The sequence below is a fragment of the Mustela putorius genome, unplaced genomic scaffold (assembly GCF_011764305.1).
Source record: "Mustela putorius furo isolate JIRA1106 unplaced genomic scaffold, ASM1176430v1.1 tig00003834_pilon_pilon_pilon, whole genome shotgun sequence".
Classification (NCBI taxonomy): Eukaryota; Metazoa; Chordata; class Mammalia; order Carnivora; family Mustelidae; genus Mustela; species Mustela putorius.
Genome location: NW_025421987.1, coordinates 39730551 through 39754322, shown reverse-complemented (window position 1 = coordinate 39754322; position 23772 = coordinate 39730551). Strand labels below are relative to the sequence as shown.

General features: G+C 37.6%; 1 protein-coding gene and 1 long non-coding RNA gene across 21 annotated transcripts in view; one reads left to right on the top strand and one right to left on the bottom strand.

The window, feature by feature from the left end:
* ZBTB20 (zinc finger and BTB domain containing 20) overlaps positions 1–23772 on the top strand; it is a 789640-nt gene that overhangs the window by 406327 nt on the left and 359541 nt on the right. The window lies entirely within an intron of this gene.
* LOC106006692 lies at positions 1357–23506 on the bottom strand. The gene is made up of 3 exons (XR_006609015.1): positions 23235–23506; positions 5792–6037; positions 1357–1694 (listed from the first exon to the last, which is right to left on the bottom strand). It is a non-coding gene; the product is annotated as an uncharacterized LOC106006692 (long non-coding RNA).

Sequence of the window (23772 nt, the reverse complement as noted above, 5' to 3'; positions counted from 1 at the left end):
TGATCTCAGGATCCTGAGGTCATGACTTGAGCCAAAACCAAGAATCGCATATTGAACCAACTGAGCCATCCAGGTGCCCTTAGAAAGAGTCTTTCTTGATGATTTTTTTTTTTTTTAATCAGCCGACAGGACTGATCCTAACAGACATACAAGAAGAATCCTAACAGTTCCTAACCACTCCTGGAAGAGCATGAAAAAGAAATCAACTCTATCCTATAGCACAGAGATCAGGATTATGCAAATTACTAGCCACATATGTGCATTTTCTTGAAATTTTTGAGTCAAAAATCTAACCAGAGGACAATAATTATGATAACATCATTCAGACATTGGTTCAACTGCCTAGATTCAATTTTTCCTTAAGTTGTGTATTTCTGTTAATCAGGGAATGAATTGATAGACAGTGATGGTGGGTTAGTACTTGAAATCACAGTCCCTAACAACCCAGTACTACACAGAAACATTTCAGCTTTATTTATTATCAGATGGAACCAGGACAGGCAGATCAGTCTTAATTCCACGGTTTCTAATGAGAGAGTGGTTCCAGAATGTTCCACATAAGGTTTAGTAGCAGGCAGGCAATATTGGGCCAGCTAGCCTTATATTGGATAGCTTACCTATGTTTATTTAAAAAAAAAAAAAAAAAGTGTCCATATTCTTCAAGCACATACCTTAACTGACCCTGAATTCCTGTGGATATTATCAGTGAATTCATATTCCCATGGATTTTCTGTTCCATGAGGTCTGACCTCTTTGCTCTCAGTTTTGAGATTTTGATGATAAGCAGTAGGTGTCTTTCAGACTCCTTTCATGCTTCCGCGTACCTCACCCCCAACTCCACACATCATCTAGTTGCCCTCAGAATACTCCCTTGCCTAATTCTGTCACTCTCTTTCAAGGGTATCTGATAAAGCAGAGGCAGTAAAATCTTTACTCCTTCCTAATGGCCTTTTGGCTCCTCCTGCTTGTTTGGAGTTTTGAGTTGAATTTTTCAAGTTAATATTTAACTCATGAGATAACTGTTTACAAAATTGTTGGTTGGCAATCAGGGATTTTTCCCCCTGGATTAATATGGTTAAAGTTTAACTTAGTGGAACAGCTCATAAAAAAATAATAAATATATGTATATAATTAAATAAAAGTATTAACTCTGGGAATTTTGCTGATATGTTTTCATGACTCAAAATGGAATATTTGTTCTAGTCTAGATAAAAGAAAGACCTTGGTTATAGGCATGGCAAGCCGACTCTGGAAGAATTTAAGCAGAAAGGGAAGCCAGAGTCTCCTCTTGGGTGGCAAATTACATGCAAATAATGAGAACATCCCTTTTTTTTTCCTTAAGAAAATACCCTTTATTCATATTTTTGGTAATATCACATTCAAAAGAAGTTGTTGAGATTCTCTCTAAATAGTTTATTTGGATAATTTTAGGCTTTGATTAGTTCTGTGCTATATTGTGATATTTTACATTGTCAGTGACCTTATATGGTACAATGTTATCAAGACTTAAAGACAGATGTGGAGAGAAATCACTCTTTTCAGGTATTCCCCTTCAGCCATATCCGTAAGTCAGAAAGGGCTGTTTCTTCGTCTGACACAAAGACGAACTCAAGTTCCATTTGATGATTGCTTGAGCATTTATCTTGTGTTCTTATGAGAAATCTTCATGTTTTGCTAGGGTTCATGGGTACAACCTAGAAATGAAACCATATTCAGGTTATTTTAGTTTACTTGGGAAGGGTTTTTAGCTTTTTGCAAGGAAAACCTCAAGGAGCAATTGTTGGAGAAACTGGGGGCAATTCAGTAAATCTGATAGAACTGTGAGGGGCTGCATATATGTGATCTTCAAATTTAACATGGAGTTCTCTGAAATTCTGTACCATTAAAGATACTCTTATGAGTTGGCCATATGTAGAAATCTGCTTGGCAAGTTTCTGGTTAAAAGATCATTTATGGAAGTTCAGAAGTTGTTAATAATTTTTGCTATAAGAATAAATGGGCTTGAAGCCAAAATGAGAGCTAGATTTTCTGCTCCATTCTGCATTTCAGAGTCATAAAACCAGATGTTCAAAACCTGAATATCTCACAAGTACTTCCTAAGAGTTTGTTGTTTTACCAAATATGCTGTGTTTATCCCAAATCAGAAGCCACTTGAGATAATATTGTAAGTAATAGATTTCAAATTTGAAGAAATTTAAACATTAGATTTTAAGTGACCAATAACGTAGTACCAAAAACTAGGAAGAGAGGTGTCCCAAAAGATAGCCACAGTGTTTCAAGTAGGAGGATGTGGTTAACCATGTTAAATTGCTGCTGAGAAGTTGAGTAAAATGAGAATGAAAATGTGAATATTGGATTTGACGAGAGCAGACATGGTAGAGTAGAATGGATAAAAACCTCATTGGAGTAGGTTGAGGAAAGAATAGGAAGTGAAGATATGGTCATCACTAATATAGATAGTTCTTTCAATAAATTTTTCCAGGAGAGGAATAAGACAAATGGAAAGTAACTGGAGAGACACTTGGAATCAAGAGAGTATCATATAAAGATACACAAAGCATGAATACACAAAGTTTTTTGTCTTGTGCAAAGTTTCTCATCTTGTTTTATGTTTTGTGCTTGTTTAATCCACTTTCCCAGTTGAAAAACAACACAACTAAGAATCAAAGCCTCAAATCTGGAGTAAAAAGAGATGTAGAGACAAAATCAGTCTGGTAAAATGTAAAAGGTATTGGGTAAGATCCAACAGATTTTGGTTCTAGGTCAAATTTCTATTAGCTACCAGTAATATGGCCCAAAATAACATTTCTATATCAGCCTACTTATTTATTGATAACATCTAAAGTCCACTTATGATGTTCTAGTTCCAGAAAGGAAAAAATAACAGACATATTTCAGAAATCCCTCTCTAATAGAAATAAAATTTATATCATTTTCAACCATTGATAAAGCTCTGTATTATTTAGAAATCACTCGTATCCTATTAGTTAACCCTCACAAGACTGCTACAAGGTAGATAGTGATACTGTTTTACTTAACAGGTAAGGAAACCAAGGCTCTAAAGATTAAGTAGCTGGCAAAATCATACAGTGTGTAAATAGCAGAGGCAGGAGTGAAATCCAGAATTTTAGGATATAATTCAAAATATATAATTTCCCACCCATAGTGCTCCCTATTTACCTCTCCTGTAGTGTTTAGTTTTGTTTTGCTTTTCCCCCTCGCTTTTCCATGATTCCCCCTCCTTTTTTACAAAATTTTTGATCCACTTTCCATTATTTTTATTTCTTTTCATCCTGCTTCCCCAAGTCTGACCACCTCCCCCAAATATCTGCATTTCTCCATAAAACAGAACCAAATGCATAGGGTTGGGGGTCTGTATTAAGTGCATAGGAGTAACAGTCCCACATCAAAACCTTTTACTAGTCTAGTGATACTGCGTTTTGAATAGCCCATGGATAATCAACGCTCTCACCTCAATCACCAGTGTTCGTGTTGGAAACCCCCTTGTAGTATCTTATCATTTGGCCTTACCAGCTTTTAAAACCAAAGAATGGGAAGGGAAGAGCAAGAAAGTAGGAGAAGAAAATCGGAAATGGGAAGTAGGAGAAGAGATGGCATGGAAGGGTAAAAGTGCTGCTTAGTGTAGGCCCTGCAGACCAAAAATTATTGTGTTTCTAACACTATTGATTTTTTCAGCAGCTGATATTTCAATCTGGGTGCAGTGTGTCTGTGAGTCTACGCACACTGTCAAGAAGAAATATGATAGTGTCTTAAAAGATTAATAATATCGCTGGTCCTCTGGAGGCCTGTCTTAATTCACTGGCCTGTTCCCTGGCATGTACTGTAATTTATCTAGTCTGATTTGAATAGCAAATGGCAATCGGCTGCCATTAGGGAAATGGGCATCATTCTTATTGATCCAGCATGGGCTGGATTTTATTTAAGGAGAACTGCAAAATGTTATTACCTTCAGGAAGAGAAACGGAAAAGGGAGCTTTTCCCTCGTGTATTTTGGAAATGTTCTACCTTTAAAAGGGGGGAATGTATTGTGGATTTAGGAGAACAGAGGGAGATGATGATCCTATTGTGTGAACAGGGACATGTACAGGCTGTTTACAGCATAATTGTTTACTAGCAGGAAGGAGTGCTCATGATTATGAGAAAGAGACTATGGTTTCAGAGGTTAGAACATTGGAGAGTTAGTCGGATCTGATCTGTTTCATTGTTCAACTTCGTGAAAAGCCCCTGGTTGCTTGGAAGCCACTTGTCAATCTGTAAAATGGGCTTTAAAAAAATCTATTGGCCATGTGTAAGGTTTACTTAGAGTTTGTTTCACATCCTGAGAGCTTGGATAAATAATGTTGGGGAATAAAACAGAAAAAACAAAGAGGGCCTATTTGACATTGGAGGGTGGAGTTTCATATTTGTTATTGCTCTTCACTTTGAACTCTTGAAGGGACAGGTTATGTGCTGAATGGAGCATGACGAACTAGCCCCATAATTCTCATTAACCATAACAGGCATCTCTCAGGTGAACACTGAATATATTGACTTTTATGTTCACCTGTTAGTGGCAGATCTAAACCTGCCACTTAACCTTGTTCTACAGAATCATGGAAAGCGGTCAGCATTATGGTAGCAAATGTGGGTGATAGTTAGACAACCCATTCTGCTGACTCCCTATCTGCTTTGTCACAGGGCCGGGGCTGAAAGTGCCATTCCCATTAGAGCAGTGGAGATTTGCTGGGAAGGAACACATGCTATTCCCAACCTGTTTTGGCAGGTTCTGAAGGGGAAAAGGTATGACAAAGGTGGCTAGAGGAAGTGCTCATTGCTGCTGAAATTCTTCTCCATTCCACCTCGGGTTGTTATGGAAAGAAACGATAATGTGCTACAGGAAATGGCCAAGTATAAAAGCAATAAAATAAATTGAAAATGACTTTGTTTTTTTGAGCGGCAGTAATTGCTATATGTTGTGATGTTTGCATAAGGAATTAGTTAATGTGTAGCAGAATGGCATGTGATACTTTTTATTTGCCTGATGACTATAGTCTCTGAGTGAATGACTTATTAAGGTTAATAAAGAAAAATTTGCTTGTGACTTGTAATGATCCAATTGCTAGAATTTAGCATCCCCTTATGCATTGTTGCCTAAAGGGGAGAAGGAAAAAAAAAAACCACACACATTAATGGCCGACTGGCTATGATTTTTTATAGTGGTGTGAGAACAAACAATGTCTTCTAAATTGTTGGTCTGTCTATCTTTCTGCCTGCCTGGGCAGGAACGTTATGGCTTTCTTAATTCTCCTGTGTGATTTATCATCCTAAATTCATTGTTTTGCATAACTCTGCTCAAAATGAAGAAATGTCATTATTTTGCAGCGAAAAAGTTGTCATTTGCATAATGCCTGCCATTAATTATTGTGAGACTAATGCAGTTGTTGATATTTTTAGGGCACAGTGGTACAGCCTGCACCTTGTATAATGTCATTCTGAAAACATTGGTAGTTAATAGGTGCCACAACATTGCACAAATGGAAAAGAAGATGATGAAGAAGAAGGGGACACAATGGAACAGGCTGTGATCTTTATTTAGCTTTTTTTTTTTTTTTTTTTTCCTGAAATGCTTGGTGAGGAAAGACTATAAAAGGAAGCGAATAGAGCAGGGAGCTGTGACATCCAAGAGAACAAAGGGATTGAAAAGCAGAGGTTTTCTATTTAGGCTGAATTAGTATAACCTGGGTTCCAGCCAGTTTAATGAAGGAAGTCGTGCTCCTCTGTTTTGGCTTACCTACTTCACCAAAGCTCCAAACAGAATGTAAGGTTGGGCTTTTTGAAACCAACAGTTAAGGGTTCGCTCTGAAACATGCTCATCTTGAGGGAGAATTCTCTTAGCTGGGCACTTGGCCAAAGTGAAGAGAATGCACCACAGTTTCATGGAAGAGAGCAGAAGACTCTGTTTCTCAGGTTTTGCTTCCTCAGTCCTCTGTACTTCACTTATGTCAGTATTGGTATCTAGAGCCATGGCTTTCTTTTCCTGCAAAAAGCAGAGGAATGAATACAGGAGCAGCATATTAGGGTGATTTTTTTTTTTCCTCCCTGCTGTTCCTTGCAATAGAACTAACTTTTGCATCTGATTCTTTAGGGCAAGAGCCTACCAAAGCTTTCTGTTTCACAGGTAAATGAAAGTCAGTTATAAAAATTCGATCAGAGATGAAACTCATTACACTGAGTCTGGGAGGCATAAATATTACAAATGTAGGTAACTGTTGATCTTTTTAGTCATGGGAGCTTAAAAAAAAAACAGACTCACATCAAATAGAATTTTTTTTCCTAATTTCACTGTTTCATGTGTATTATAAATTTAGATCTTTCCTCTTTATCATTAAATTTAAAAGACATAAAAGAAATGGAGCCTCAAAAGTAGGTCTAGTTGCTAAGACTGACCAGAGATACTTAGAAAGATGTTGCCCTTCAATGTTTAAAGCCTGGCACTGTAAACACTGCAAAATGCAATACTTTTCAGACTGTAATCCAGATTCTGAAGACTATTCCTTGCCCAAAGACTGGCTACTACTTTGGACCTCACTAAGACCAGATGATGCTTGTGAGGGGGCCACTGGGATGTGGAGGAAACAATGAGGGGCTGTCCCAGTTTGTCTTACAGTAAAACCTCAGCAGAATTCAGGCTAGAATGCTTTTGATAGGTCTCACCGTGGATTTTAGAACTTAATCTGCATGTGTTCAGTTCTGGAATACGTAGAAAACACACATTCTGGGTTAGGAAAATTTTAATTCCCTACAGTGACATCACTGTCATAAATTACCACATTTGGGGTTGTAAAAAACAGATGAGTCCATGCGTCAATGGAGACCGATCTCCATTGCTGCTCTCACTTTTCCCTTTCTTCTGGAGAAAAGGAAATTGTCCTAACACTCCAAATTAATATCCTTTGACTTTAATAAAATCAATATGAGCATAGAATTTTAAAACATAAGAAAGAGGTCCAACATTGGGCGAGGGGCATAGACAGAAAATTTAAAAAGGGATTTGTACTTCATATAGTACACTGGAACAACACAGGCAGATTCCTCCTTAATCTTCTCATGTTTGTGGCCAGATAATGTCCAGTGTCTACGATAGTCTACATCCATGTATAACTCCTATATGTAGATATACATGAACATGTGAAAATTAAATTAACATGCTATGTCAGGATTAGGTGGCCAGGTCATGTTGACTAACCTAGAACTTTCCCTATTTCAACACTGAAAGTCCCACATTCTAGGAGTCTTAGTCTCTGGTAAACCAAGGCAGTCAGTTACCCTGAGGCCTATTGATGTAATAGTTGTATGATATGTTTCATCTTGTATTTGAAAAGGCTTTTATGTTTAGCGAACAACCTGCTGTCGGGAACTATTTTTTAATAACATTCTTTTGCTGAAGCATTTTACCTCACTATAGGAGAGTGCAGTAAAGAGGTGTAGACTTTCATGCATTGAGTGTCTAGCACTTTGATCAGCAATATTCTGGAAAGTAGCAGTCTCATAGTAAATAATCAGCATCAGCTCTGATCCCCTGTGTTCAGGAAATAATTTTAGAGCTCAAATCTTCCATAGAAACAGGGTAGGAATCCATATGTTAGTTGGCATGATTTTCATCACCTAACATCTGATAATCATGTCAGACTGGCATTCTTTAATACTCACTGATTCCTGCCAGGACTTCTAACTTCTCTATCCTTTGCTTTGGAGTTTTTCTCCTTTTGCAGCCAGACATACTGCTAAGAACCAAGGATAAGACATGGTCCTTCATAAGGAGTTTTTCAGCTTAATCTATGAAGGCGGGGGAAAAGCTGCAAGAATGAGTTTTATAAAGGAGCCATCTAATTGAGATGCTGAGATTCATTAATACTGTCGCAAAGCTTAAGACCGAAGACTAGCACTTAAAATTGTTATTGTGTGTTTCATAGATCAGTCTGTTCATTTGTTTAATAAACATTTATTGAAGTTCTACTATCTGCTCAGCAATGTTCTGAACATTGTGGACACAAAGATGAGTCATACTTGGTGGTTTCACAAAACAGAGTACAAAAGAGTACCCCCACTCCCCCTCCAGATTAGGAGTCCTTCAAGTTCAAGATCGCCACTTTAGCATTCTGCACCAGCCTAGGACATGAGGACTGGTTGGGCTGGGAAAACACCTCCCTTTATAGACTCAGAGGAGACATTAGTTTTAGTTAACTATCTGATTTCACTTCACTTTTCCCAAGAACTGTATTCTAAGACCTGAGCTGCAGCATGTAGGTGGGTACCCAGATTGGCTTATGCAGTCAGATGGAAAGAACAGAGGCGTCTGGGACAATCCAGAGCAGCCACTACACCATGCAGAATAAAAATTTTCTATTTAAAGATGATATGACTGGGATGAGATTTGGAACACTTTATTCATGCATGTATTCATTCAGTCATCTAGTATCTATCAGCCACCTATAATGTTTCATACATTGTTCTAATTACTGGGGCTATAGTGATAAATTAACCCAAGTCCCCTAGGAAGCTTACTTTATAATGAAAGGAGAGAGAAACCAATAATTAAATAAGCAAAAATATATCATTTTAAATAATGATGCGATCTAGGCAGAAAACAAGACAGCATACGGGGGTAAAAATAGATGATGGAGAGAGTGCCCTTTGAGATAGGGCAGGTAGTGAAGGTCTTGCTAAGCAAAGGACATCTGAGCAATGATTAAAATAATGAGAAGGAGCTAAGAGTGTGGTGATCAGGAGGAAGAGGATTTGGGGCACAGGTAATAGATACTATAGAGTGTAAGAACAACTTGAAATATTCCAGGAAGAAAAGAAGAAACGTGTGGCTCAAGTGAAATAAAGTATGAATGATCACATAGCTAGGTATGGATCAGATCACACAGGCTATGGTAAAGACCAACAGGAAGCTGTTAGCAGGCTTTAGAAAGGGTGTGTACTCCTGGTTACTCTCAGTTTCGAAACAGGTTGTGATCTCAGGGTCATGGGATTGAGCCCCATGTCAGGCTCCATGCTTGGTGCAGAGTTTGCTTGAGATTCTCTGCCATTCTGCTTATTCTCTCTCTCTCTCTCAAATAAGTAAAAATAAATGTTTAAAAAATGATATGTGCTCTAGTTTAAAAATTTAAAAAAAAAAATCTTTGGCTACTCTTTGGAAAATAGGCTAAAAGGGACAAAGGCAGACTAGAACACCAGCCAGGAGTTACTCTAGGAGTCCAGTTTGTGATGGGCAATGGGAGCAGAGGGGAAGGGAAATAGTTCAATTCTGAATAATTTCAATGTAATTTGCAAGCAATTGCTGAGGGTCTTGATGTGGTCTAGATTGAAAAGAGATATCTCAAATGTGATGCATCCTTGGTGTTTGCTGTTAGGAACTGGATGAATAGCAATATGTGAACTCTGTGGAGTTGGGAGCTATGGAGGATATAGGGGAAAGAGCAGATTTGGGGGCAGAGATAATTATGAATTAATATGGGACATGTTGACTTTGTAATTCTGGCCCAAGTAAAGAAATTGTGTAGGTATTTGGATAGATGACTCAGGAACTCAGAAGAAGGATTAATGCTAGAGAAACAAACCCTTCTTATCCTTTTTGTTTTCACTTCTGCATATGTATTTTTTTTTAGAATGTAAGCTCACAGAGTGCAATGCATGGATTCTGAGCAGTTTTTGAAGTAAATATGTATCCCCTATGTCATTTGATGATGAATACACGGTGCTACTTTCATTTATTCTGCTGTCTTTGGAAAGTCCCAGATGTATATAGAAAAGAGTTCCTAATGAAAACATATGAAGGGGCACCTGGGTGGCTTGGGTTAAAGCCTCTGCCTTCGGCTCAGGTCATGATCTCGCATCCTGGGATGGAGCCCCACATCAGGCTCTCTGCTCAGCGGGGAGCCTGCTTCCTCCCCCCTCTCTCTCTCTGCCTGCCTCTCTGCCTCCTTGTGATCTCTGTCAAATATATAAATAAAATTTTAAAAAAATATGAAGACTTCCTGAGGTTTATGATCTCAATGAAATGTAAGACAAATATAAATTATTGTATCCATAATGATATAAGACAGAAGGGAAAGCACATACTCTGTATTTTATCAATGGAGGTGGCATGTATGTGAGTTAGAAGGAAGGTAAAACTTGAACCCAATTTTGGAAGTGGGGAGAATTTAAACAGGCAGTAAGGTGCACGCACTGTATTTCATATTGGGGAAGTTGAGAGTAGATGTATGAAGACATAAGTTCACTTTCTCCTCAGAGGGAAAGCAAGGTTGGAGAACAAGGAGATTACCCTGGCAAGAAAAGAATTTGTGTGTTTGTGAAGTTAGGGAAGATGAATTTATAAATGTTAAACTTAACCCAGTGGCATATTGGACCTTGTCTCTAGAGTTATTTCAGAATCACTTTTGGAGTTTTGAAATATGGATGCCTGGCTATCACTTCTGGAAATTATGATTCCATAGGTTTTGGGAGGACCCTGGCATTTGTACTTTTCACAGGGAGCTTGTTCTGGAACATACCTCCTTCTTAAAGCTTTGATTATTTCCTAGGGAAAATAGACCTACTAGACTCCTAGCTAGAGTTTTCTCCAGTCATCATTCTAGTAGGGGCTCCAAAGCTGGCTCCTCTGGCTTCCATTTTATTTCATGACTCATGCAGAAATTGAAGCGTATAGTTTTCTCTTTTAGTTATGCTATAGACAGAAGTGGTTTTAATTTCTCTCCTTGTTGATCTACATTACTTATAGAGAATGTTTTGATAGTTCAAATTTAGTTTGCTGCCATTATCTGGTAGGAACCCAGAAGTCTGCAAATTTGTTTCAAGAGTAACTTCCTGCCTTACCTGGTTGCCACACTGCCCTACATACCTTGTACATCATTTACAGATAAATTTATAATTCCGTAGACTTGACATAGAAACTTGTGATGCTACACTTTAGCAATTTAAAATTTCTATGGTGAAATAAGAAACTCAAGCTTTAAAAAAGTCTGTCTTTTGGATTCTGTTGAAATGTCAAAGTTTGGATGTCTGATGTTATTGGTATTATTTTCTTTAAAGGACTAGAGACTCAGTTGGCTCAGTGGTAAGGATATGTTTTTGAGATGTACATGGCACAATAAAGGAGTTCTAAGGAGAGGTTTTGTTGAGGGCATTCCAGATGCAAGGCTGTTCCAGGGACCTTTGCAGCAGGGCTTCATGGGACTTTAGTAGACTGGTTAGCAGGACTTGGCCTCTTTGCACATCTCCACCCAGTACTTCTATTGGTACTAATAGACTATACGTCCTTTACCTCTTTTATGACTTGAAATCACTTGTGACCTATTATGGCTCCTCCGTTTTCTTACTACTTAATAGTCCCTCACATAGTAACCTATAGCTAGGTGCGGGTGTACGTGTGAGTAAAAACTGTGGAAGAAGTGGTATCTCTTACTAGGATCCATGCGTGCAAGAAACACCACAATTATTACATCGAACACTGCATAGGGAATTAGATTGCATTCAAGTGAACTCCTCTTTACTTGGCCAAACCTATGATGATTTTTCATGAATGACTGACTATGTTTCATGTATTCTCTATAGCATCAGCATCTATGAAACAGATATAGCGCTGGTGAAATAAACAAGAGTTTGGAAATCAAAAAGGGCAAAGTGTTATGCTGCAGGCCTACGTAATATAACTCAGTGATATGAATTGCTATAATGAAGCCTAAATTGAATGCGAAATTTAGGACTTCAGGAGAAATAAATACAATAGCTCAGTTCTGATTCCAAAGATTCCACATCATTAACTCACAGGCCATTAGAATTTTTTCTAAGGAGAAGCCTAAGACTAAAATCATAAACTATTAAAGGTTTCTATTTAAGAGATAAGAGTATCTATTATAATTATGTAGTAATCTCAAACACTTTAGATGTTTGAAACAACACATAATACCTATAAAAACAGGAGAGGGAAGATTCCTAGGCATAAAAATGCTCATAGAAAGTCACTTTTTAGGCACTTAGGGAAGGAAGTTTTGTGTAGATTAATAATTTAAGTAATATTTTGTTACACAGGAAATAAACTTTCATTATGGAAAAGTTCAAAAGAAAGAAAATTACTTAAAATTGTCCTGCCCAGAAACAACTTTTAATGTTTCCATATATATTTTTCAGACCTTTTTCACTATGTGTGTACACATTTATCACACCTTAAAAAAATATTTAACTTGGCAAGGTTTACTTAAATAATAGATCAATCTTTCCATATTGTTGGCTAATACACCTTTTAATTTCCTAATTATTCCATAATATTCCAAATATTCCACAATATTCCAAAATCATTTTCATGTCATTGAGTGGTATTCAAAATATGATTTTTAATAACTGCATAGTATTCCAATATATGGATGTATGATCATTTACTTACTTAACTTTCTTTTGTCAAAGATTCCAAATTTTAACAATGGTAGTAAATACTGCCATGATAAAAACTCTAGATTCTAAATTTTTGTGTAGATCTTTGGTTATTTCTTTTAGATAAACTGCTAGATGTGAAATTTCTGGGGTCATTAATATTTCATATCTTTTTAAGTTTTGGTGCATGTTGCTAAGATGCTCTCCAGAGAGTTGTACCAATTTTATTCTTTCTGTGGTAACATTTTAAACTTGCCTTTTAAAAGAAAATTCCATTTAAAGTGTGCCATTCGTTTTCTCGCCATCCTCTCTGGTTACAGTTACAGCAAATTCAACTTAACTCTTATGTCAATGTTATATTTAAAGTTACGGAAACGTGTTTGTAGATCAGTAATGCTGCAAATGAGATAATTTAAGGAATATAATCTGACAGTGGATTAGAATGTGTTCCTGTTTTGTGCCTGCTGTGTACAGGCATTCTGCTTATATTAGATAACAATCGGACAAAGAGAAAGGAAGGAAGAGAGGAGGGAGGGAAGGAGAAAAGAAAAAAAAGGAAGGGAAAAGAAGAGAAAGGGAAGGAAGGAGGAAGGGAGGAAGGAAGGAAGGAAAAGAGGAAACCCACCTCTCTTATTTGGGCTAATTGAGCACTCACGGTATGTTAGGCACTGAACTGAACATGCATGAGTCCTGCCCTCTGCCTTACAATTCCAGGCACCATGAGTCATAAGGCACAATATGAAAGGTGGGCTTACTAGACCATATGGGAAAGCCAACTATAGGACACCTGTGCTCCACACTTGCAGGTGGACTGTGTGCATAAGTCTTCCTATCTGAGGAGTCTGGGAGAAGGGAAGGTTTGGGTATCTGTTTTGACTCTGTAACAGTGGAGAAACTCAAGGGATTCTTGCAGGAGTAAATAGAGATAAGTGGTAGACTAGACGTAAGTGATGGCATGGGGAGAGAAATAAAAAATCTCGTTCCCACTTTTCCCACTGTGTACCCTCCGGGTCAGTCTGTGCCACTGGGAGGAGGCCAGGTTCCTCCATGTGGTAGCTTTGAATTCCTGAGGTTTTCAAGACTGCTCGGGGAAGGCGATGACATGAATATAGGCTCTGTTTTCTTGTGAGGACAACAGGACAATATTTAAAAATAGGGCCTCTTGTGAATAATCAGAAAGGCTGCTGTGGACCTGGGACATCCTGGAGAGCCAGTACCATAGAGCCAGTGTGGTTTGTCACACTGCAGGGAGGTGTGAGGGGGCCAAGGATTGCTTGATTGAGAATTAAAGAAGCCAGAGTGCCCATCGCACTGCATGGACCAAACAGGCTTTCTGACAGTTCCTAAAACTGGTATGAGTTAGAGGGAGGATTGTAACAGTGACATAAAAATTCCAAATAGCCCTTCTGCAGAGATACACATTTTGAAAATGCATAACAAATGACATATAGTGAAAATGTAAACAAGCCATTTAATAACATTTTAATGCTTGATTCTGATCTCTTAATTAAAATGTGCATAAAAGAAAACAATGGTGGAACATCTGTGTGTGTTATTGGGATAGCAGGATTTATGCTGCACCCTGGGCTTTTTTGTCCGCTTCTCAGTGTGTATGCACATGGGAGGGTCTCCTCTTTGAGGCACAGTTCCCTGCTGGATCCCTACCGGGTCCCTGTTCCCACCCACCACCTCTCGCCAATGGCTGCCTCTTCTTTTCTTTACTCCTACATTAAATACTGTGTGGCATGTTCACTGCTGAAATGAAACTGCTGTCAGCATTTGATCTGAAAGCCACACTTCACCCCACCCCTCTAACCTGAAACCCTGACCTAACCCTGACTCACCCTTGTTATCTCAGCAGATGTACACAGCATTATCTAATGGTTCTGGCCTCAGTGAATAATCTCAAAGAGCTCTGGGGAACCATGGCCCTTTGTGTCTGTGACCTTGCCACAGTTATTACTCAGCTGAACACTATGTGGCTTAGATGTTAAAGACAGAAATTCTACTCATCCCTGGTGATGATTTTTAAAAAATTATTATTCGTCTGGGGGATGTATCTCTGAGCTTCATTTGGCCCAGTTGTTAAATGAGAGGAGCCACAATCGCAGAAGTCGAGGGTTTGTTAAGTACTTTAAGGTCTTCCAGTGAAAATGTTATGCCATGAAATGCTTTTATTTCTATCATCACTTGGAACATACCTGATCACCAAAAAGTGTGTCTTTGATTAAAACAGCATAAAAAGACCTCACGTGTTCTTTTACTCCCAAAAGAACTGCATATCATTTATGCAGTAGAAAGCCACAGCCAAAAGGTCTCCTTAAACATATAATACTTAATATTTAATGCCCCTCTTTATTAGAGAGACATTGCTGTGGGACTCTTTCTCATCCACACAATGTTCCTACAAAATCGGTGGTTTTATTCTTCATTCCATAGGCAATGAAACTGAGATTCAGATCCATTTAGGTGATGCGCCTAAATCTATATCGTTAATTGGTAGAAGACTTGGGATTCAAATTCAAGTCTCTCTCCCAATCTCTCTCTCTCTCTCTCTCACCCATAATCCTATCCACGCTGCCCTTCCACACTATCCTTTTCAAGGATAGCTCCCATTTCCTAGAGACAGTATTGAGATGGTGTTCTGAAAGAGTTAAGTAAAATGCACCCTGTTTGTGACAAATGTCTGAAACTTGTTTTTATAACTTGGATTTAATTCACAAATAAAGAGTAATTATCAATATGTCACAGATGAAGAGCTGCATGTATGGATCAGGGTAATTTCTGTTCCTTGGCTTATAGATGCAGTATGCCCCAGGGAATTTCACAAATCCACATGGCATCTCCTAGTGCTGGGTGCTGTGTAAGCTTGAACAACTAGTAAAACTCCCGTGTGTCGGGGTAGCTCACCACTGGTTTACTATCTGAGGAAATCTGTATGAAATTACCATAGACATGGGTGCGTTTCTGAATTTGTTCTTAACACTCAAGTGGGGGTGAAATACCAATTTTTGGTACTGGCTTTGTATTTTTTTTTATCACTATTTATTTTTGGAGATGTTGTCCCAAGAGAAGAAGAGGGGTGTGGTTCGTTCGTTCTTTCTTTCTTTCTTTCTTTCTTTTTATTTTTTATTACCTTCCCTTCTCTTTCTTGTGCCTCTATTTCCCATCTGATTCAATTTTATCAGATTGCTCTAATCTTTTGATGAAAAAGGACATAAAATGTTCATACACTAGAAGTTATTAAGACTTTAAATCACATAAGACTACCCTTGGGGTGGATTTTTTGTTTTGTTTTGTTTTGTTTTGTTTTGCCCAAATTTTGCATGTTTCGGTTTTCTCTTTGAGGGTTTGGGCTATATACTAGGGGTGTGAAGCTGATACCTGTTCTGCTCCCTTTATTTTTATCTCAGTCTGACAGAACCTCTGTTTTAGGCCTTACGCATCAGCCCAGTTGTTAGATTTATATGATGCTTAGGCTGTGGTCCTCGGGGGTTTGAAGGGCATTCAGACTTGTATTAAGGAAAGCATTACGATCCAGCAGGAAAAACACAGGCTGTGGAGGATCAGAGGAGCTCGGCTTCTTGGCTCACTAGCTATGTCACTTTGAGTGAGCGATTTAACAACCAGGCCTCAAGTGTTTTCTCTGTCAAATGGGCATGAACAAGAATACCTGCTTGATAGAGCTGTTGTGTAGGTGAAATGATACAGCACATGTAAACACTTGGAACCGTTCCAAGTGTTTTGAATGAATTGCTTCCATTTCATGCAGCAAAGAAAGGGGAAGAATAGGATAGGATGGAAATTAGAAGATGATATTGGGTCTTAGAAAAATGTTTTCATCATCTCAAGCCAGCATAGTGGAGGATTTATCCAGAAGGCAGAGAGAGGCCTGGGTGCTACTTCCAGGTCTGCCACCAGAAAGCTGGCGGACCTTCTCTCTGAGCCTCAGTGTCTCTGTTCCTTGTCTTTAAAATGAGTAAGTCAGACGCATAATCTCTACTTTGTTAGGTAGTTTTGCTTTCTGAAGAGTTTTTCTCCTTCCCAGAGTAGTCTATGGCTGTCACTGCTGAGTGTGTAAGTCTCAAGGACTGTAGACATATCTATTGTTGAAATATGCTTTTTCCTTTTACAACTATGTTTACATGTACATCTATGTTCTTGGTCTATTTGTCATGTGTCTGAGTATTTATGCACCTGTATGCTTGTTGAAATAAGCACACTAGCATACATTCATACATTTTTTTGTGGGTATGTGTGTTTATATATAACCTATATATATATATATACAGTATGTGTGTATATATATAAATATATGTCTGTGTGTATGAGAAACAGATGCACTGTAGGCAGATAAAGCAGATAAATATAGATCCAAATAGAAGCAAAGCATATAAATATAGATGTTATATAGAGTGAAAGCAAGCAGATCAGCACCATTTCATTATTGCTTGAAGTCTTTGTAATAAAAGAGTTGAAAATCAGTAACTGACATTGAAATTATTGATTGAATGACACTGTCAGATCAGAAGGCACGGTGTAAGGTAAGAAAATAACCTGTCTTTCAACTTTGAGGAGCAATTAGCAGGAAGATTTGTTACTTTTAATTATTTGATTTATGAAAGTTTTTAGATGCTCTGTAGTGTGCTGTTTGTTAAGAGTACAGATATGTCACCTTTCTTGAAAATACTACCTGGCAACAAGAAATCATACATAGGGAAAGAACACCTACTCCAGTCCTGAGAAAGGACTTGACAAAGGTGACAAGATCCCTTTCGTGTGCAGGCTGTGATTGGCAGCCCTTTCCTGTTTCCAGGTCTGGACAGACAGTTGGTTTAACGTTATTTTTCACACACCCTTTGAAGTCTGTAAGGAAACTCACCTAAGAGAGATATTTTGAAGCACAAGGCCAAAGTCACCATTGTTAAGTTATTTTTGTGGGGACGCTTGCAATTGTGTTTAGTGAGTGTGTTGTGTGAGTAAAACTGAGCTTCCATCTGTTACTTTCATGTCACTGTTTTCACCAGTCAAAATAATTGTTTGTGAGTTTTTGCTTTATTTTGTTTTGTTTTAGTGGAGAGGGTATTGTGAGTTATTTTTAGCAGGTTTGAGTTAACTGTGTAATTTTTTTTTAACGTTGCAAGTTATATCTTGGTCATGCATTTAAATACTGTTTGAAAATAAGGAGCGCCTCCTATTTTCCTCCAGATCTCATCTATTTCCCTAAACAGATCGCATCTATTCTTCAGCTTTGTCGTAAGACCATCCAGAGAAGCTAAAATTTGAAGAAAGCCCTTGAAGTTGTGCTGAAACAAATCTTGCTTTTGCCTAAGCAAAACTGTCAAAAGTTGTTGCTTTTTTTGTTGTTTAGTTTACTATTGCTTTTCCTTATAAGGATGAGAAAAGAAGGCTAGGAAGATGTTCTAGATCTCAGCTCTTTTGTGCTTCTGCTAAGCCAGAAGTTAGTGTTTCTTCCTTCCTGCTCCTAATCAAATTTAGACTTAAAGCACAAAAGGAGGGCAGGACAAAGCAATAAGAACGTATTAAAAGTTGAGGAATAAATTCATGCTGCCTAAAGAATTGTTCATTTATCCTTTCAAATCTGTTTGGCTACTGTTACTTTATTATTAAGTTCTCTCCAAATCATGATTTAAAAAATACATTAAAAAAATCCCAGTGGTTTTAGGAATAGGACATCTCTCTCTCTCTCACTCACACAGACATACATTCCTCTTCTTTTCTTTGTTCTTTCCTTTTCTTCTGCTTAACATATTTAATCTGTTTAGCTTTTGTCAAGTACTTTATATAGTAAATTGCCAGAAATTTTGACAAGTAAAAAAAATTTTATAGACACATGCACACATTATCATATACACCCAAATACATACGCATACACACAGTCATATTAAAATTGTTGATGTACTAACCATCTGATCTTATATGCATTATATTTTAGCTATTATCTAGTTATTTAGTATAAATCTTTAAAGGGATCTTCATAAACACTCAAATATTGGGTCTGATTGCTGGGAAATCGTGCGTTTTCTTTTCTATGACAAAAAAACATTTTCCAGATACACATTTAGAAAACAGGGATTTATCAGAAGCAAGAGCAAAGCAAGAACCTGTTTCTTTTTAAGAATCATTTACTCTTCCCATCGCCTACTTAGAGCATGTGGTGGCTCTCATCATTGGCACGAATGGGTTTGGGTTGGTTTGGGTGTTTTGTTTTGTTTTGCTAGATGGCTTCATATTCTGCTGCTGACTTTGTGGTGCCTTATGGTACCTGTGGGCCTGGGAATCAAATAGGTCCTGATCCTCACCTGCACAACTTTTTAATTAGCTCTGTGTCCTTAAGCAGGTTAGCTAACAGCTCTGTAACTAGGTTGCTAATCTATGAGACTTCAGCCAATCTTATTTACTTCACAGGGGGTTTTCATTAAATGGAATAATGCTAATGAAGTACATGGCATGTAATATGTACTAAATAAATGCTAGTTTCCTCCTGGCCTATTAATTTTAATGTGTGTCTGTTATTTCCTCCTCCTGTCCCTTCTCACCAGTGGCAGAGCATTCACTGTAGCTGTTAGACATCACAGCCAATGCTAGAGAAATAAGAAAAATTGGTTTTAAAAAAATTATTAGTTATCTAATACCCACCCTGAAAACGGGAATATGGAGGAAGAGATCTAAAGAAACCATTAGGAATTTTTGCCTCCCATGATTGTTAAGTTTTCCTAGTTAGCAAACAGGAGTGGAAGACTTTTCAACACAGTGTTCCCAAAATCCTACTCACATCAATAAAATGGATGAAATATCTATCCAAGTGATGCACATTAAACGTTTTACAATAATAGGACATTCTTTTATTTTATTTCCCACTCATATACTAGGTTAATGTCCTTCATTCCACAGTGGATTTTGTTCACTTTAACTCACTGTAGATTAGGCTCCTTAATTAGCACTTACTCTTTAAAAAAAAAAAAAAAAGTTTATTTATTTATGAGAGAGAGGGCCAGGGAAGAGCAGAGGGAGAGGGAGAGATAGAATCCTGAGCAGACTCCATGCTCAGGGTGGAGCCTGACATGGGGCTCAATCTCACAACCCTAAGGTCATGACCTGAGCCAAGAGCAAGAGTTTGACACTTAACCAACTGAGGCCCCTGCACCTAGTCTTTTTCTGGAGAAAGGTATCAGGTCAGAATCCAAATACCACTGAAATTTCTGAATATTTGCTTTATGTTTTCTCTTTTAGGGAATAAAGAGGGGAAAAAATACTTCCCACTTGAAGATATTTGGAGCTGTGTTCAGCCTAGAGCTGATCATTTTAGCTGCATTGTAAACCCCATAAGAGTTAACATTTTATAAGGGAAACAATGATACAATCTTAATTAGATTCTGGCAGCAACATTCCTGTTATCCAGGGACCTCATTCTCATGTCCAAGTTCTCTTTTAATCTCCTCAGACTCTACTTTCCTTGTAACTGCAAATTTTGTATGTAAGTCTGACTTTTTTTTTTTTTTTGGCATTGAGAGGGTTTGGCCAGTATCATGAAGCCACATTAAGCCACTGGATTTCTCTGGACCTTCTTCTGCTATGCCATAATCAGTCCAAAAATAGTTGTATCTCCGGAATGGAAAGACAGGGAAAAGAAAGGTGACATGGTGAAGTGGAAAATGAGTGGTGTGGAGATTGTGAGCTTTGCTCTCCATCTGATGAGATTCCTTATAACATAGGCTCCAGTCTCATTGACAGGGCCGGGGTTTACACAGCTGTAACATCCAATGACAAAGCCTCTACACTGTTAGTATCATGTTGCAGATTTTATTTTTTAATTTGAGTATATGCGAAAAGCCTATGTATTGTATAATGTTAAATGCAAATTTTTTCTTCCTTTATGACTTCAAAGGATCTCAAAGCACGTGAGCAAAACAATGATTTTTATGAGGAAGAGTAATAAACAAAAGTTGGAGAAAGAGATGCAGAGTGAGAGAAAGGAAAGAGCTGAGATCAGGAATGGGAATAAGTGAACTAGAAAGAGAGTTAAAAGTGACTGTATCCAAATATCCAAAGAATAAAAGCAAGAATGGAAAGAGGAGGGAAGATTAAAGATAAAAAATGAAGTATAAAATAGCTTTAAAGTGAACAATGTTCCATAATGTAAAGATTTCTTATAAAAGAATCTTTTCAGATCTTTCTCTATGGCATTTAAAATTAGATTCATCCTGAAACTAATATTTTACTATATGTAAACAAATGGAAATTTAAATAAAAACTTGAAAAAGAGAGAAAGAAAGGCCAAAAATAAAATAAAATAAGATTCAGTTGATACAATATTAACTTATTCTATGCTGTGGAGAGAGGAACTGGGAGCTTTAGCTACTAGTTCCAGCTTTGTCTCAAAATACATATCCCTGAGAAGCTTACCTTCTGAGCTTCAGAATCTTCATGAATAAAATGAGGGGTCCAAGCAAGTTCCTATTCATTTTTTAGAATCCATGAAATGGCAGAGCATGTGGGATGGTCTTGTCAGTATACTGCCAGGATGATTATTTAAGGAAGTTGCTAAATTTGATTAGATTATATCATTGATCAAAGTAAAAAAAGCAAAAAACAAAAAACAACTTTTTGAAGGTTTTGACTGAAATGTATATGCCCGTTCCTAGATGAATTAGCAAGGACTACCTTGCTAATTGCATGGTAGCCCCACTATTTAAAAATTACTATGGCTGCCACTGCCAAACATGCTTTTAGTTGACTCTTCAACTGAAATTTTTGAGATATTGCCCATGCAACTTTTCCTCTAAAGGTCTCATTCACCAATTCATTGAAAGATGGCATTTCTGACGCTCTAATCCAGAATATTTTTCTTATAAAACTCCTGTTTAACCAAGAAAATGGAAATCAGTACATTCTTGGTTGCCCTGCTATTAATTTAAATTTGCATAACCTAATCAAAACTCAGCCTGCCTTGCCCTTCAACAAAATGCTATATTCTCTCCCATTACTAAATGGCTACATTCTTCTCAGTATTTTTTAAAAGATGAATTTTGTTGATATCCCATGACTTTTCCTTTAGAATGTGTCCGTGGAAATTAAAATGGACTTTTCTGTGCCCAAGACTGAAATGAAAAATAGTCCAAAAGGGCTAGTGGAAATGAACACAAAACTTTGCTGATGCTATCAGCATTATAATTTTTGTTAAGCTTTTTTCCAACAAAATGGAACTGAACACAACTGTCCCCAAATAACTATCTGATACTTCCTCTATACCATCATTTTGTGTCTCAGATAAATCATAGTGTAGCATAGCTTAAGAGTTCCTGTAAATCGTGGGAATGTGTTTTTTTTTAGGCTTTCTTTTTTCTTTTTTCTTAGGCTTTTTAAGATACTTTTCTTACAGAGATGTTTCTCCATAATCATTTTACGGTTTCAACAAATACTTGCTGAGCATAGAGAATGTAACAGGCACTGTGCTAGGTGCTCAACACACGATATCCATTATTAAAGTAACCCTGACAAATGGATGAGTAGGCATCCGTTTAATATTTAATACACTAAATTGGGTGAAAAGAGATGATTGGATGATGAGAAATGAAAGCTCACATTCTTATTCTTTCTTCTGGCTGTGATTTTTCCTAGGCCCCATTTACAAACTCACACTGAGGAAGGAAACAAGCTCCCTGCCTTGTCCTTGAGCTGGCTGCTAGTAACAAGAACTTCTCTTTCTCTTCCTCACCTTACTAGTTGTTCTCAGCCATAGGAGGGCACTCAGGTACAGGAAGGTCCTGTACTTGGCAGCAGAACCAACTTCACTCTTACTTTCTGGCCTATGATTTAGGAACTCACGGTACGGCATGGGAAACGCTGAGGGCTAGGAATGTCTATCATCGTCTTGGTCAAACATTAAATTTTAAGTGCTCTCCATGGGCAGAATGTAGGAAATCATTTGAATTTCTTTTTCAAGTGTTGTTCATCAGTTTAGAAGCTTTCCTTCTTTTGCCCATTTCTCATTTTGATTATCCTGTATTAGGCAGTTCTGGGTAGCCAAATAATTGGTGGCCTATCTTCTTCTGAAATAAAACAGTGACCTCTTCAAAGATTTCTAAATGCATTCTTCATGCAATTTTAAAAGGAGATGGGCAAGGTAGAACGTATTTCTACTTGCCTCATGTGTCTTTCAAATAGTATTTGGGACTAGGTAAACTAGTGGGACTATAGCATTGGCTATCACAGATACAGAGGCACAAATGCATAGAGAGAATGATAGTAAGTGCGCATGGAGAAGTCTGACAGTGGAATTGCTTTCAAGTAATTTGACACATTAGTACTTTCATACATTTACCTACCAGTAATCCTAGTTAGAAATAAGGTTGGAATATCGGGGTCACTAGTTCAAAGTCCATTTTTCTGAGACCTGAACAATAACCAGAAGTCAGAGCTAGAGGAAACAAGAATGAAACTATTCTAGGCTTTAGAACTGTGTCTCTAAATAAGCTTTCTCTCTTTCCTCTGTTCTTCCTTTCTCCTCTTGCTGTCCTCTCCTTTCTTTTTCCTCCCTCCCCCTCTCGTTCCTTTCTTTTTAGTGCTATGAATTCATTAGATGGCATAGTGTAAATCAATAGTAAACGCTAACCGCCTACTCTGTACTCAGTTACGCAACATCACATAACCGGTACACAGAGACAAAAAGGGAAAAAGCACACACAGCCTTTACATTCAAAAGCTCTTGCATAATTTTACTTTTCCACAGCCAAAAAGAAAAAAAAAAGGAAATAACAGATGGGGAAACTTACAGTTTTTTTTCCCTTTTCTCAGACTGTTGAGGAGGGAGTTCGTTAACATCCGTGGCCATTTCTAGTTGCCCTAGGCTGCAGCAAAACATCCCATAATTGTCAGTGCCTTCGCTGACTTTAACACAGGATTTTGTGACCCTCCATGATGTGGTGAATTTTCCAAGTAATTCAAGACTGAAATTATTCTGAGGTGTTTAATGCTGACTTGGTTTTTACTTGTTTTGCGAAAAATCAACAACATTTAAAGTATGAAATGAATTTTAAAATAGAGAATAAGGAAGACGGCTGTGTGTGTGTGTGTGTGTGTGTGTGTGTGTGTGTGTTTTCGTTTGAAATGTATCCTGATGTAATATTTATGTAAAAAGCCAGTTATATAAACCCTGTCTTTCTCTCGCCTTTTACTTTGGGGCTGTAGAAAGCTCTAATGTTTTTTAGGTTGTTTTGTTTTGTTTTGTTTTGTTTTGTTTTCTCATGACAAACTCCAAAGTCTTAATGAAAGAAGAAACATCTAGATGCTATAGCACAGACACTTAGTTCA